The 16,099-nt window shown below is 41.4% G+C and overlaps 1 protein-coding gene across 2 annotated transcripts in view; it reads right to left on the bottom strand.

Moving 5' to 3' along the window:
- Positions 1–10,671, bottom strand: part of B3GALT1 (beta-1,3-galactosyltransferase 1) — a 400,481-nt gene extending 389,810 nt beyond the window's left edge. For both annotated transcript variants that reach the window (XR_006277973.1, XM_038422791.2), the window contains exon 1: positions 10,444–10,671. The gene's annotated coding sequence lies outside the window, so the exon portion shown is untranslated. The remainder of the gene's footprint in view (positions 1–10,443) is intronic.
- Between the last annotated feature and the right edge of the window lie 5,428 nt (positions 10,672–16,099).

Here is a 16,099-nt window from a genome sequence, read left to right as displayed (position 1 = left end):
CAGCAATAAAACATATTCCCCATTTTTCCCTAATCATCGTCCTCAACAATATCTGCTTCTTCAGCAACCCTCCTAAGAAGGATGCCCTGAAGAGCAAGAGATTTGGGCTATTTTTGACCAGGGCATTTCACAGGAATGGAGAACACCCTGCCAGTGATCCCTTCTCTTTTATATTGACGGGGGGCGGGGGAGTCCAATTTGAGTATCTCTGCTGATCTCCCCTATGGTGGCTTGTCATGGGGAGACTAGCAGCCTCTCTGGTAGGAAGGTCCTGAACCATATAGGGCTTTTTAGGTCAAAACCAATATCTAAACTCCATCTAAAAACCCATGGGAAGCCAGTGCAGATCATGGAGCACTCACTCTATAAATACGTTTGCAGTGGACACTCCAGTGGCTATTTATGGCACAGAGACCTCTATTGAAAATGTTGGAAGGACTTTGTCCATTTCTTTGGTGTAGGTATGAAATGTAATATGTGAATGGAGGATGATTAATTAGGTGGTGTTTGGGTCTGAGACTGTTTGTTTATTGAGTAGTGTGAGGGCAGAGTTAAGGTTATTTATGTGATCGTAATTATGCATTTCCATACTTACAAATGTTTGATTTGATTAAGTATAACTTTAACTGCAGTCACTAAGAGGGCAAACTCTGTACCTCACTGCACCCATTCCCCCAGTGCTATGGTTTGGGAGAAACACCATGAGGGGCATCTTGTAGAGTTTTCCTTCCCCTCCACCACTAAACACAGTGGTAGGAAGGGGGGAGGGGTCAAGATTGCTCTAAATTATTAATCCATACACTTTCCTTAATTGGCCATAATCACAAGTGGTCTGGATTGTACCCCGGAACGTGACACACTCCATATTTTCTTTTTAAGATCTGACTAAATAGAGAGAATATTAAAAATTTGCTCCCCTACTTAAATCTCCCGCTATATAAAGTAAATATCAAATCTGAACATAAGTGTTATTTATTCTACTTTTCTTCTAATGTACAAGATCCAACTCTAAGTAATAAATTACTTAGATCCGATGAAATGAGCTGTAGCTCACAAATGCTTATGCTCAAATAAATTTGTTAGTCTCTAAGGTGCCACAAATACTCCTTTTCTTTTTGTGAATACAGACTAACACGGCTGCTACTCTGAAACCTGAAATTAGTAATGGTATACTTTAACAAGTTCAGGGCCTGATCCAGCAGGAAATATCTGCAGCCTTCTGGCTGGCAGAACCTCCACAAAGCCACAGATGATGCTCCTCAGCAGAGCTAGCTATTCACTTGAAAATGTGGCCACCTGCTGAAGGACTAAAGAAACAAAACAACAGCCCTTCAAATGGAGGAGCTGCAGAACAGCTCAGAGGGAGGCAAGCTAAGCATTGTTAAATCTGATACTTGATTAGGAGACCACAAGAGAAAAACCTGTGTGTGGAAGAGATGCTGGTGATTTGATAGACAGTATTCTTTCCTCTTCTTTTCTAATTAAGCCAGTATCCAAACATGGTATAAGAGGCACTAAGAAAGATGTGTGGCTATTTCATAATGGCCCGGCATTTTCTGCAAAGTCAGAAGTGATGACCTAGATGTCCTGGCTAAATTTCATTAGAATAATTACATTCTGTCTACCTGAATTTATCATATTATTTAAATTGTACATGGCACTTTTCAAAAGGGCTGTGTGTATAAATGAATATTTGGTTTGGTCAGATCCAAAACTGGAAAAGTTCTAAGTTGTTGTGTAGTGTTGCTGTGCACTATAAAACCCTAGATGTAGCTCTATTTCAATGTTGTGTGAAATTATGCCTGAATACAGTGTAAAATAGTGTTTTTGAATGAAAACTGAAATGTAAGTGTTGAGTATAATAATAATTGTTATTAGCAGTGACCAATGGAGGCAGAGCTTGAGGACTGAAATTGAGATTCATAACGCATCATCACAGCTGGGCCCATTCAGTCTATCACAACTCCTAAAGCCCTAAGACCGAATTAACATGCTTCCTATGCAGATCCAATTCTCAGAGAGGCCAGTCATTTTTGTCCCTATCTGTCCTTCACTTCTACCTGACTGAGCTTCAGAATATTGCTGTCAAAGACACATCTTTAGGCTGCACTGTCCTTTAGAAATTTTTTCCTGGCTGACAGAGTATTACTTAGAGAGACAAGATGGGTGAGGTAATATCTTTTATTGGACCAACTTCGGTTGGTGAAAGAGACAAGCTCTCAAACTTACGCAGAGCTCGTTTTCAGATCTGGGAAATATATTCAGTGTGTCACAGCTAAATACAATATGGAACAGAATGTTTAAAATAAATAGTTCACACATTTTAAGGGACCATTCACGGGGAAGTAGCCTATTAAGACCGCTTTAGTCATAGCGGGGAAAGGAATGTGGGGAGGTTGTTAATGTTGTGGAGTTTGTGGAGGAAGTCCATTGTGTTCTCGAGTTTTTTTATAGTAGGTGGTGTCAGAGAGCTTTTGTTCCCTTGTTAACATTGTCATCATGGCTGAAGACTACAATGGTACCCCCTTTGTCTACTAGTTTGATCACTATCTAGTGGGACTTCAAACCACTCACCACACAAGGGCCAGCTTCCTCCAAGACACAACAGACTGCCTCCACAAACTCCACATTAACAACCTCCCTCAGAACACCATCCTTGCCAACATGGATGTCACTTCCATATACACCAACATCACCCACAATGATGGTATAGCTGCCTGCCTCAAATATTTACAAGACAATGGACAACCATCATATATATACCCCAAACACATTGCCAAACTTATCCATTTCATCCTCACTCATAATTTTTCAGTCAACAACAAACACTTTGTCCAAACAATGAGAAAGGCCATGGGTATTAGGATGGCTCCCCAATATGCCAACGGCTTTATGGGCCACTTTGAAGAAGAATTTCTGGACAAATGTACCACAAAACCAATGATATATCTGAAATACATTGATAATATTTTCATCCTCTGGACAGATGACTTGAACTCCCTTATAGATTTCCACCACAACTTCAACAACCACCACCCATCTATTAAATTCTCTCTGGAACACTCCCACACTAGCCTCAACTTCCTGGACCCCACAATCAGCTTCAATAATGAAAACCAACAGATAACTATATACAAGAAACCCATGGATCACCACATTTACCTTCATAGATCCAGTAACCACCCCAAACATATCAAGAAATCTGTTATCTAAAGCCCAGGCACTCAAATACCAAGGAATATGCTCTTAGGAGAAAAGCCACAATGTATACCTTCACACTCTCAAAACTGTCTTTCCCAAACAAGGACATTCCACCAGAGAAGTAGATCACACCATGAAATGGGCCACCCAAATACCTCTTAAGAACCTTGTACAATACAGAAATAAAACCCCCTCTGACCACACACCCCTTCTTGTCATCTCTGACCCTACACTGGAACCGATATGAGGTATCATTAAACAACTACAACCAATAGTCAATGGGGACTCCATCCTGAAAGAAATCTTCCCTGTACCCCCTCTTCTATCTTTCAGACAGCTCCCCCACCTCTCCAAGCTCATCATCAGAAGCAAGCTCCCCACAGACCAGGGCACACCAATCCAAAGTGGTACCAGACCTGCTAGAACAACAGATGCAAAACCTGCAGACATATCTCCACTGCTACAATGATCAACACTCCCCACAACACGCCTTTCAACATCCATGGGTCCTACACATGCCTATCACAATACATGGTGCACCTTATCCAGTGCACTAAATGGCCCAGTAACAACTATGTGGATGAAACCAGACAATCACTACATACTTGAATGAACTCGCACAGGAAAATGATAAAAGACAAAAATACCTTATCACCAGTGATCACTATTTTTGACCTATCACACAACTCTCTCAAAAGACAAGCATGGGAACTTAAATTCATAACTTTGTTAGACACTAAAAATCACGGACTGAATAGAGACACTGGATTTATAGTTTATTACAATACGCTATAACCCACTAACAAATCCCCCCCCAAGCTGCATTCTCCCCCCACTTCCTGCATTCCTTTCCCTCCCTCCATGACTGGAGGGGTGTTAATGAGCCACTTCACCTTCACATATGTGTTAAATATTTATGCTAAACAATCCTGTTCCATCTTGTATTTAGCTGTGACACTGAGTACATTTCCCAAATCTGAAGAAGAGCTCTGCGCAAGCTCAAAAGCTTGTTACTCTCACCAACTGAAGTACGTCCAATAAAAGATATTACCTCACCCACCTTGTCTGTCTAATCTCCTGCAACCCACACTGCATATGAGTATGTCAGTCAGTCAGAGAAGAACCTGCCTGCCTCTGCCCCTCTTCATCTGTTGGAAAATGAGTTTATCCTCAGCCTCTGGACCTGAATCTGCAGTCTCTGCTTAAGAGCAATCCTCATGGATGTCAATGGGAAATGCTTTATGAGGCCTGATCCAACTTCCATTGAAGTCAATGGGAGATGGATCAGCTTCCATGCAGCATTTGCTCCTCCGACAGAAGCCATCTTAGGCATCCATATATACAGCCTAAAGCAGTGTTATGCACCTATCAGTATCTTATGACACTTTGGAAACATTTGGAACAAGGTGACATATGAGTAAATGGGGAAGATAAAAAGTCATCTTAGGTTGTATTTTACACTTCTCCATGTCCAGGGAGGTCTGCAGAGCTTCCATGAACCAGAAATTACCGACGCTGCATTTGCTGGAGAGGATACAAGTCAGTGTTTTTACTGAAGTTCAAAAATTGAATTAGCTTTTCAAAAGATCAATGTACAGTTTGCATGATTTAATATAACTGAAGGAAGGAGCTACATAAAGTATTTAAAATTCATTAGTTCTTTCTATAATTTTCTTACAAAGTTTTTTTTATTTTAACTAAATAAACTAAACAAATTTCTCATTTCTAAACAGAATGAAAGTTGTTTTTCCTAGCTGCATCAAAATAAATAATTTTACTACTACACGTGGCAAATTACCAATATTTTAATACACTGCTTTATATCTTTATTTTGGCAATTAAATGGGGAGCAGGTTGCAACATGCTAGAATGATTAATTTTCCTTTCTATATTTCCTTTATATTATTTATTTATTAAGAGTTCCCTGCAAAAATCACTGATGTATATACACGCAAGGAAAATCCAGGATTTTGTGTTATTTTGATAGTCTCCAATTGGTAAGACTTACAAATATATTGGGAAAGGAGAGACTTATTTTGCTTATTTTATAAACAGGAAATCTAAATAAAGCAAATCTAGTGTGGTTTAAGAAACTGCACTGTCATTTTGATATAGCTGTAGAAAGATCTGAGTCATAAATCCATAATAAAGGAAAAAAGCGTTGTTGAAAAATCATAGATACTAAGGTCAGAAGGGACCATTCTGATCATCTAGTCTGACCTCCTCACAGTTCAGGCCACAGAATCTCACCCACCCACTCCTATGAAAAACCTCACCCATGTCTGAGTTATTGAAGTCCTTAAATCATGGTTTAAAGACTTCAAGGAGCAGAGAAGCCTCCCTCAAGTCAACCATTCCCCATGCTACAGAGGAAGGCGAAAAACCTCCAGGGCCTCTCCAATCTGCCCTGGAGGAAAATTCCTTCCCGACCGCAAATATGGCAATCAGCTAAACCCTGAGCATATGGGCAAGATTCACCAGCCAGATATTACAGAAAATTCTTTCCTGGGTAACTCAGATCCCATCCATCTAATATCCCATCTCAGGGGATTTGGCCTATTTACCCTGAATATTTAAAGATCAATTACTTACCAAAATCCCATTATCCCATCATACCATCTCCTCCATAAACTTATCGAGTAGAATCTTAAAACCAGATAGATCTTTTGCCCCCACTGCTTCCCTTGGAAGGCTATTCCAAAACTTCACTCCTCTGATGGTTAAAAACCTTCGTCTGATTTCAAGTCTAAACTTCCTTGTGGCCAGTTTATACCCATTTGTTCTTGTGTCCACATTGGTGCTGAGCTGAAATAATTCCTCTCCCTCTCCTGTATTTATCCCTCTGATATATTTATAGAGAGCAATCATATCTCCCCTCAACCTTCTTTTAGTTAGGCTAAAACAACCCAAGCTCCTTAAGTCTCCTTTCATAAGACAAGTTTTCCATTCCTCGGATCATCCTAGTAGCCCTTCTCTGTACCTGCTCCAGCTTGAATTCATCCTTTTTAAACATGGGAGACCAGAACTGCACACAGTATTCTAGGTGAGGTCTCACCAGTGCCTTGTATAACGGTACTAAAACCTCCTTATCCCTACTGGAAATGCCTCTCCTGATGCATCCCAAAACCGCATTAGCTTTTTTCACAGCCATATCACATTGGCAGCTCATAGTCATCCTATGATCAACCAATACTCCAAGGTCCTTCTCCTCTTCCGTTACTTCTAATTGATGCGTCCCCAACTTATAACTAAAATTCTTGTTATTAATCCCTAAATGCATAACCTTACACTTCTCACTATTAAATTTCATCCTATTACTATTACTCCAGTTTACAAGGTCATCCAGATCCTCCTGTATAATATCCCGATCCTTCTCCAAATTGGCAATACCTCCCAGCTTTGTATCATCTGCAAACTTTATTAGCACACTCCCACTTTTTGTGCCAAGGTCAGTAACAAAAAGATTAAATAAGATTGGTCCCAAAACCGATCCCTGAGGAACTCCACTGGTAACCTCCCTCCAACCTGACAGTTCGCCTTTCAGTAGGACCCGTTGCAGTCTCCCCTTTAACCAATTCCTTATCCACCTTTTGATGTTCATATTGATCCCCATCTTCTCCAATTTAACTAATAATTCCCCATGTGGAACAGTATCAAATGCCTTACTGAAATCTAGGTAAATTAGATCCACTGCATTTCCTTTATCTAAAAAATCTGTTACCTTTTCAAAAAAGGAGATTAGGTTGGTTTGGCATGATCTACCTTTTGTAAAACCATGTTGTATTTTGTCCCATTTACCATTGACTTCAATGTCCTTAACTAATTTCTCCTTCAAAATTTTTTCCAGGACCTTGCATACTACAGATGTCAAACTAACTTATAATTGAGCAAATCATGATAATTTCTAGTGATGGATTAGGCCTTTTATTATATCAAAATCCACTTCCTAGTTGTTCTTGCTTACATATTACTGTGACATTAGATCTGGTGCTTTTCCACAGAAATATAAATGAGTTAAAATATTTCAATTTTTGTAAAATGTTTCATAGTAACTATAATGAAAATTATTCAGTTAAATAAATTTAAGGTGATGCAGTAAATTAGGACCTGATCCTGTAAATATTTACTCATGAATAATTCCGCTAAAGTAAATGAGACTCCTCACATGATTAAGGGTCCATAGAAGAGGATTCAGTCCATTAATAAACTATTCTTTTACAATCTGGATATCTAGATTAAAATCTAGTTTAGGTCACAAGAAAAATTAGTTTGGTTGTTTCCACTTAATCCCTTGTCAAAAATAACATTTGTCCATATCTCAAAACTACTAGAACTTTTGGCACCATCCGTCCGTAGGAGGCATGTGCAGGTACTTTGGGTTGGTATGAGGCAGATGGAGTAACTGAACAGGACTGGGAGATCACGCATCATGACTATCTGTAGTGTACCCGATTCTAGCTGCAATGCTGCTGCTACTATTTTCTCTTTATAGGACACCCAAAGTAGCCTAAAATATTTTAAATTGACTGTGTCAAGTTAACTGATATTTTTGTAGTCATCTCTTCATGCCCGTTTTTGAGTTTGCTAGATTCACTGAAAATCTATATGCTAGATGGGCAACTGAATTTCAATTGCATTTTATGTTCTGTAAATAAAGATATTTATCTACTAAATACAAAGTGGGAAGAATAATGTTGTATTAGTCATAAAAGATCTGACATGTAGAATTTACACTTAATATTTATTGTCCAGCCACAACACTGGACTTCATCTCTCCTGAGTGTGCAGAAATATAAACATTTTGTGATAATATGGTTTACACTCATTGTCCATTCTGCCCTCTATCATATGATTTTGTAATTTTTAAAAAATGTTTGCCGTGCATGGTGTCAAATTTTAGTAATGTAGTTAATTTATCAGATTACTTTGCAAGTTTTAGAGCACCAAATTGATATAGTATTGTTGTGGTTTTTTGACAGCTAGAAAAGAATCAAACTTGGAATTAAGTATTCTTGATACGTCATACACATTTTAATACATAAAACAACTTCTTAACATGTTGAGCAGCATTTTAAACACTTAGGATTATGGTTGAGGGATCTGCAGATAAAATAATAAATAAAAATAATTCAAATTACATTTCGTCTTGAAATGTAGCATATGATCAGGTATATTAGCTTTTTCAGATCAGTTATTTCAGACATTAGAATTGAGTCCAATCCTGCTTGATAAGACTCTCAGTGACATGAATGGGTGCAAGATCAAGCCCATCATAAGAAAAATAGAAGTATACCAACAATTACTTAAAATATTATGCAATCAAGATTTAATTAAGAAAAGAATAAAATTAATCAAAGAACTTTTAAAGGTAAGTTAAAGAATATTTTAAACAAATTAAGAATATTCAACACTGGTTTAAAACACTGCTGTTTTAAAGAGATGAAATGTTTGGTCTTATATCACAGAGTAATTCATGTTAAAGAGTAATGAAAAAATAGAAAATTATGTGTGGGGAAAGAAACAGGATTTAGTCTTTGAAATTCTTTAGAAGTCTTAACAGCCACTGGCTTTATTTCCCTCCTTCCCTTCCCCCCCTCCCCTTTGCTATATTAAAAGTTTTCTTTGAACTTACCATTTTAGCCTTTTACAAAAGCATAAATCAGCCATAACAAATTTGTTTTCTATTAATTTTTCTGTGCATATGAATTTTCCATTCAAATGGTCTGAGTTAATGTTTACATAATCTCTAATTTAAAAAGCGTTTTAATGACTGTCATCAGGTCAAGGTCAGGCTACTTGTAATAAGGATTTCCACTACCAAGGTCTCTAGTAATTTACTGTTCTCTAAAGAGGTCCTTGGTGCATACTTGCTTAAACACACCTTTCAAGCACTACCTATTTTTCCATCCATAGTATGACAACATGGAGCAGCTTTTATATTTTCCATTTTTATTACTTATGTTTTAATTACCCTGAAAAGAATGAGTCACGGCTAACTGAATGATTTAAAACCATTTTTTAAAAGTTAAAAATACTATTCAGTGTCTTCTCTGGTCAATTTTACTGAGGGAAACTGATTCAAACTCAGCCAACCAGCAATACCCAGCTGCAGTGTATAATAAAAAGCAAGCTCATTTAAGATCTTTCTACAGAAAATAAAATCCAGTACCCTGTTGGGATGGTTACAGAAACAGAAGGTTAAAACTATTCCGTTAATTGGCAATCTGGCTTTTTTAGCAGTTACCCTGCATTCATCATTCTTTGAAAGCGACGATAGTTCCCCTCATACAAAACATTTGGGAAGTCAACAGTGGCGGCTGGCAAATGGCTATACATCCTGTTGAAGGAGCTGACAGTTCACATCGGAAAGCCTTTAATTTCTAAACTCCCTCCGCCTCGCACACAGAAGAGCCCTTTCTTTCCCCGTTGCAATACAGTTTATTGTAGTTACCGAAAACTGGGGAGCGTGTCCCCTAAACCAAACCCTGAGATTCACGCTGTCTGGAAATGCTTCAGGGGGAGCACTGAATGAGTTTGGATGTTGCCAGTTCATCATCTCCCAACCATGTGAAGCTCAACAGCAGCAAGGAAACTACAGACGGGAACAGCTGAGCTTGTAGGGCTTTAGGTCTACACTATAAAATATAATAAACAGCCCCCCCCCCGGCCATTTTTTTCACTAACAGCTCTCTGTTTTCTCACTTTACTGGCAACTCTTGCCCCTTCTCCAGCAATACTGGTGACATGACTGTGCCTCGCCGGAGGCTGCCTTCCCTTGGAAGGAGCGTGCTAACACTTCCCATTGTAATTATGGCAATAAAGTTCACTTTGCTCGGCGTTGCTTTTATCTTTATAGAGACACCGCGGACTTTTGCACTCGTCCGAGCCTTCCAGCAAGACACGCTCGTTTCCAGCAACCCCTATGGTTCCTGAAGGGCATCCGGGCAAGGATCGCTAGAGAGGTAGGTACCTCGCTTGCGAAGTGTGGCTCCTATCGCGCACCCATGCAATCTCCTGCCTGTCAAAGTCGATTGCAGCCGGCAGCGGCAGCAGCCGCCAGCCGGTTCCCTGGGTCCCAGACATCTTGGCCACACACAGCGCTTCCCCTTGCGCGGCTACGCTATCCTGCATTGCATGGCATAGCATGGCATTGCCTCCAGCCCCTCCAACAAAAGGCGCTGTGGATACACAGCCGTGCACAGCCAGGCAGAGGCGCCCACCTCCCCCGTGGCTGGACCTTACCAGCTGGCTTTGCTGTCTTCGCCTGGCTGGCAGCACGGAGGGTTCAGCTGGGCTCCCACGGCAGGTCCTGGTCCTGGTCCTGCCGCTGCTGCCGCCCGGGTCCCGGTAGCCGGCATCACTTCTCCATCAGCCCCAGCAGCGGCCGCCGGCCGCCGGCCGCCTCCCCCGCAGCAGCCAAGCCCGGCGCGCGGAGCGAGGCGATCCCGCAATGGAACTTGGCCTTTCCGACTGACAGGCCGGGGCAGCCAATCGCCGCCCGCCCCCGCTCGGAGCCGGGGGCGGGGGGGAGAGCGAGCGGCGGAGACCAATCAGCGAGGAAGGTCCCGACGTTCGCCGCCTCCCTTCCTCGCAGGCTGGTTTCCGCGAGAGCGGCGAGCTCGTGCGAGCGGGAAGGGGGGCGCCGCGGGGGCACGGGGCTGGCGAAGGGCGCAGGGTCCGGGACTGGAACGGGCAGGCACCGCACGGCTGGGCCTGTCCCCCGCTCTCAGCGCCTCGCGGTGCAGCCAAGTGCATTGGCCCCGGGCCCAACCCCCTCTCTCCCTTGCTGCAGGCGCTCCGCTGGAGTCCGTGGCTTCGCCTTATGCCTTACTTGCGTTCTGCTCCCGCGCCTGGCCCTCGCTAGGACGGGCCCGATTGCGCCGGGTGCTGTACAGGCTCCATGTGCGAGAAAGCCCCTGTCCAGAGGAGCCGGGGTGCTGAGAGCCACTGACCCCTGTACATCATGGAAACCACTTCAAACCAGGGGGTGCGGCAGGAGCCCCACCACCCCTAGTCCAGCACCTACGCAGAGGAGTTTACAGCAGGCGGCATATGCCCGTAATGGTAAAGCGCCGTTCCCTTGCGCACGACTCACTGGCTGGGGAAAGGGGAGAAATGCTCAGTTCTTCATAGGCCAGTAGGGCGGAAACTTCTATATCTCAGGGCTTGCTTTTGACCCCCCCCCCCCACTTACTTCTACTGGTTAATCCTCTCCACTTAGCTGGGGGAGGGGGGATTGGTGAAAACATAATTGGTGTCAATCCAGAATAAATGAGGATAGAATTTGGCTCATTGTGACAAAGGGTTTAAATAATCAAAAGCCATCTAATAAACATCAGGCACTGTTTAATATAAACACTATGTGGTTATAAGGGATGATATTGTCCCCTGGGTGCAAGTGTCTCTTAGCACCTTCTTTGGTTAATACCTTTGACACTGGCTGCCCATCACTGACTGGCCGTCTTTCCCCTCCCTCAATTTTGTGCTGCACTGATTCTGGAGCACGGTGTTTTGAAAACACCTGATATGGACACCTTACTGCTGGATTATTTTAATTATCCACAGGTATTTCATCTGTCATTTTACTATTTGGCTTACAGGAATGTTTGCCTTAGTGCTAAAGTCTCTTTCTTCAGTCAACTCACAAACAGAAAACTGGGCTGTGTTGAAACTACGGAAACTGCCATGAGAACATCTGGAAGTCTTGGGAAGGATCCTGTTTATATATCTTTCCAGATTGTCTCACTCTTACAATAGAATATGTGTTTTATTTGGTGGCATCAGAGGCGCTGAGTTCCTGGGTGGTGCTTGACACCTGCTCTGCCCCAAGCCCTACTCCCACTCCACCCCTTGCCCCAAGCTCCTGCCCCACTTCCTCACTTCTGCTCTGTCCCCCCCACCCCTTCCCACCCACTCCACCCCCTCTCCTCACCTATTCCTGCCCCTGCTCTTCCCTTTCCCCCCCAGAGCCTCCTGTATGCTGCTGAACAGCCGATTGTGGTGGGTGGGAAGTGCTGGGAAGGAGGGGGGAAAGCTGATCCGTGGCACTTCCGGTGGGTTCTGAGCACCCACTGTTTTCTTCTGTGGGTGCTCCAGCCCTTGAGTCAGTGCCCATGGGTAGCATATCTTTAGGGCCTAATCCTATATGGTGGATGTGCCTGCTACAAGTTCCCATTGACTTCTCACCACCTTGTAGAATTGCGTCCACAAAATAGTAAATATTTCTCATGAAAATGGTAGTGTGTGAATAGCTATTGTGCCAATGGACAAATGTTATTTATGCTATAACTGGACTATACTGTTGTGAAGGGGAGTGGAAATCTGAACAGCACAGTCTTTTCCTGATTTATTTCTAGATTCCAATATCCTTACTCAAATTGCCTTCATTGCTATTACTGTGGAGTTAAATGCTACTCAATGAGAGTAAGTGTTATTTTGGCCCTTTACTTGCAAACCACATCAGTGTACTCAAATTTCCTTCTGGTTAGACTGGTCCACTAAGATAGCAGATTTATTTTACTCCCATCCTTCAGCTGTTTTTCTTTTTTTAGATGGCAGCAGTGATACATGTGGGTCTAGCATAACTAACTGTACCAAATCTGAACACTGGGTACACTCACATTTTTTAGAGGAAATATTCAAAACTATTCTTGCATTTAAGATTTTACATACTGAAGTAAAAATGACAGCTCTGTTTTGCAGCTAGAAGATTATCCAGTAGTCCAGAAGCCATCTCAAGGACTGAAAAATGTGTTTTTAAAAATTTAATTTTTAAAACTACCCCATAGTGCAAAAAAAATTTAAATCAGAGGAAGATTTTTAACATTTGATGTCAGAGAGCCAGACCATATTTTACAAAACCATATTTTATTTACTGTTCAGATTTGTACAGATATTGCAGAACTATCAAAAGCATTTTACAGTTAGGATTTTATAACTCCTGCAAAGTGTAACCTGATCTTAGATTTTGTATTAATGATAATTGATTACCCTTTATCACTTTGAGGGTTGACGGGTTCTTGCCCCAAGATCAGGCCCAGTATTATTTAAATTATTATATAGCTGGGAACCCTGATGTGCATAGTTGCAATGCTCACAATATAGGAACTCTTTTATATTTACAAATATAGTTTATTAATACATTTAGCACAGTCACAAACACCCCAGCTTAGTAAGGTAGATAGAGATACTACAGAATGTACATCTGCACATCCATATACTCGCACCATCCCTTGTAGAACAACCTGAAATGCTAGCCATCATCTTCCTCATCACCATCACCTTCCCCATCATCACCAGTAGCCATCATTCTGGCACCTCCCAAGGACTACATCTCTCTCTCCTACCGCCCCTAGGCTGGGATGCCACTTACATAATATATTACGCTGATGCCGTTAAGTTTGATGCATATTCAACAGAGGATTTTTCCCTTCTCTTATTTGTATTTCCTCACCTCACTAATGTTGGATTGTCTTTTTCCTATAGGTTAGTATATCGGTTATCTCAACTTACTATAAACGTCAATTCGGTACATAGCCCTTTTGTGGTTAGGTATCACATTTGTTATTTCGGTTCTTTCCAAGTTCTAAGTTATGGTGTACCTGTTAAGTTTAAAAGGATATGAACTCAGGAAAGTCCCTATGCCAACCTGATTTAATGCATCCTCTATGTCAGAGGTCGCAGTCATACATGGACCTTATGCATTAGCTCCATTTATCTGGCTGAAAGTTCCCAGACATGTTTGCTAACTTTGCCTTAGCTCACCATACAGAATGTGGCCTGCAGGTCCCTTGTGTTACAGCCAAAATATACCCTAATATAAACCTATTATAATAAAACAAATAAACCTATAAGGAAGTAAGAAACTTAGAATAAAAAAAAATATATATAGGCAAGCAAGCAGGCTAGCCTTAAATGTATCTCATGTACCTGTTATGTACGTCAGTTCATTGCCAGGACACTTCTGTGGATGAATTATTTACCTGTGGTCAGAACTTCCCCTTAAACTCCATTTTCAGCTCCCTACATACTTGGGGGGTTCCTGCTGGGCCATTTATCTGTTCAAAGATCATAGGTCTCAAACCTCATGCTAACTTGCTGGGGCTAATGTCTTACAGGACAGAGGCCTGTAGGTTTCTTGCACTACTGCTGAATATAATGCAAAGCAGAATACAGTATAATGCAAAGCAGTAAATATAATAAGGCAAACTAGCCCACTGGGCTACAAAAGCCAGTGGTATAAGAAAAATATTTATTTTATGTTCAGGTCTTTCTCAGTAACTAGCAAATAAATTTTTAAATCTTAAAATGTAAACAAAAACTCTCAGCAATTCTGTCTGGGCAATATTTTCATCTCATAAAAATACCCTCCATGTTTCAACACTCCACAGCAGCTCATCCTGAGCACATAAACAGCTCCAATGTGTATGGTAGCTAAATCACTGCTTGTCAGAAAAGCCTGCACTTAAACTACAAATATCAGTAATACATCTAATCCAATTTATCAAAAGGGTGGAAGATCAGTAAATAGCACTTGGTCCAAATACTAAAGCAATATATCACATCATAACAGCTAAATATGTTGTAGATCAGACCAAATCTGCCCAGTCAAAGACTTGTTGATGAAGGTGTAGCAATATAAAGTCATTAAAAACAGAGAAGATGTAAAAATGAGAAAATAGCATAAAATCTGGGCCCAGTTCAGCAAAGCTCTAAAGTTTATGCTTAAATGCTTTTGCTGAAAGGGGGTTGATATCCCAACATATTGCATATGTGGGCTAAGTTCCTTCTTAAGACCTGATTTTCAGTCTCCTCAGAGGGGACAGCTTGCTGATTCTTTCTAAAAATGAATTTAGTGCAAGAGGGACACACTAGGAGCTGAATTTCTCATTTTATTCACAGCATAAGCTATGCAAGTAATATCGCTGCTCAGCTCTGCAGATACAACTCGTTTCTGTCCTGGATCAACAACCTTCAGAGGAGATAGAATAATTCAGGAATCATGCTCATTAAATCTTCATCTTTACTGTTGAGACTGCCAACAAGGTGTGAAGGTGGTATTTGTGTTGGTATTTGCTGTACTGCAAACTGTACTGAGAGCCAACTATATTGAGCAACTGGCCTATGTCCTATGGGCTTGATCCCATGTGGTGGCCTAGGGGGGAAATGATCTGCATCCCACTGCTAATTCTCATGATCTGAAGAACTACTCCATATAAATATCAAGAAATTCTCCTGTGTGGCAATAGGGGATGAACTAGAAAGGTTGCCCACTTAAAAATAAAGGTAAACTAATGGTCTCCTGCCAAAAAGAATTTTCCCACTGGACTCCCAGTAGGCACATGGTTCTTCATTTTTATCTGGTTTTTACCTAACAAAAAATTAGTTGGTTGAGAGTTTTTAAAAGGACAATCTTAAAGACAACCAATAAATCAATACAATGGAGGACACTTGCAAAATTTGCTAATGCAGACATCATGTGACTGGGGTCTCAGGTGTTTTCTCTGAAATTAACCTCAGATCCAGTCAGGGACTCATTATACTAAACAAGGGTTAGAACCACCAAATCTTGTGCTCACACTCTCCCTCCTAGTCCCTTCTCTAGGGACAAACTCTTGTCTCATATCCCTTGATGAACTATTGCCTTTCTTCCACTCTTGATCTTTCCTACTAGTGATGCAGCTCAACCTGCTCAAGGAGGCCACTACCAATAGTAACATGCATGCTGCATAGTTACCTGCTGCTCACCGGGCAGCAGGTAACCTTGACTACCAGGCCAAGGCTCCAAGGACAATAAGTAAATCTGCCCCACATCCAGTTTCAAAAGGAAATACCTGCCATATTGGTTTGAGGACCAGAGAGAATTCAATAAAATATTAAACCCTTTCCCCAGATGTAC

This window comes from Dermochelys coriacea, chromosome 11 (assembly GCF_009764565.3).
Source record: "Dermochelys coriacea isolate rDerCor1 chromosome 11, rDerCor1.pri.v4, whole genome shotgun sequence".
Classification (NCBI taxonomy): domain Eukaryota; kingdom Metazoa; phylum Chordata; order Testudines; family Dermochelyidae; genus Dermochelys; species Dermochelys coriacea.
The sequence above is the reverse complement of the archived record's forward strand: the minus strand, read 5'-3'. Positions and strand labels throughout refer to the sequence as shown.